The 1,057-nt window shown below is 39.8% G+C and overlaps 1 pseudogene; it reads left to right on the top strand.

Moving 5' to 3' along the window:
• Positions 1-3: 3 nt before the first annotated feature.
• LOC114039326 lies at positions 4-542 on the top strand (annotated as a pseudogene).
• The last annotated feature ends 515 nt before the right edge of the window (positions 543-1,057 follow it).

The following is a 1,057-nucleotide window of genomic DNA, read 5'->3' as shown; positions in this document are numbered from 1 at the left end:
AGGGCTATCTCAAAGAATGAGTGTGTGGCCCAGATCTTTCTTGTAGTTTTCTTCGTCTATGTGGAGTTGACCTGCCTCACCATCATGGCCCGTGATCGCTATGTTGCTATGTGCCATCCACTCCACTACACAGCAATCATGAGTCCCCGAGTCTGCATGCAGATGACCTTGACATGCTTTCTCACTGGCCTCTTGTATGCAGGTTTCCAAACTGGTTACACATTTCGATTGCCTTTTTGCCAATCCAATGTGATCCATCAGCTCTTTTGTGATATCCCCTCTTTACTCAAACTTGCTTGCTCTGAGACCTTCAGTAATGAAATACTTATAGTTGTCTCTGGCCTGGGGGTTGGGGGTGGTTGCTTTACCTTCATCATTGCTTCTTATGTTCGCATATTTTCCACAGTGCTGAAGTTTCCAGTGAAAGAAGACCGGAGAAAAGCCTTTTCTACCTGAATCCCTCATGTCATCGTTGTATTAGTGTTTCTGATTTCAAGCTTTTACGTGTACCTTCGGCCATCTTCATTTTCTGCATCCATTGAGGACATGATTCTTTCTGTGTTCTACTCTGTAATACCACCCTTCCTGAACCCAATCGTATACAGTCTAAGGAACAAACAGATAAAGGAAGCTGTGAAAACAGTGCTAAAGAGAATTTTTTTTTCTAGAAGATAACAAAAACTATTCATCTCTCTAACTTTTCCACTATTCTTACACTTTACACGGACACTTTCTACACTTTTCCCTCTATATATTCTGTGATCCACTAACAGTGCCCTTTTGCTCTTCCTCCTATTGGTTCTAATTCTTACTTGCAATATCACTAATGTGAAAATGTTTAATAGGAATATATATGTATAGCCTATATCAGATTGCATGATGTTTTGGGGAAGGAGGTGGGGAGGGTGGGGGATAAAAATTTAAAACTCAAAAGTTTATGGAAGTGATTGTTGATAAAGCAAAATACATTAATTACAAAAAAGAAAGTAAGTGCTGTGACTATCCCTATGTTACATATGAAGAAACTGAGATAGGCAGAGATTAAGTGACTTGTCCA

This window comes from Vombatus ursinus, unplaced genomic scaffold (assembly GCF_900497805.2).
Source record: "Vombatus ursinus unplaced genomic scaffold, bare-nosed wombat genome assembly UNPS02000694.1, whole genome shotgun sequence".
NCBI classification, from domain to species: domain Eukaryota; kingdom Metazoa; phylum Chordata; class Mammalia; order Diprotodontia; family Vombatidae; genus Vombatus; species Vombatus ursinus.
The sequence above is the reverse complement of the archived record's forward strand: the minus strand, read 5'-3'. Positions and strand labels throughout refer to the sequence as shown.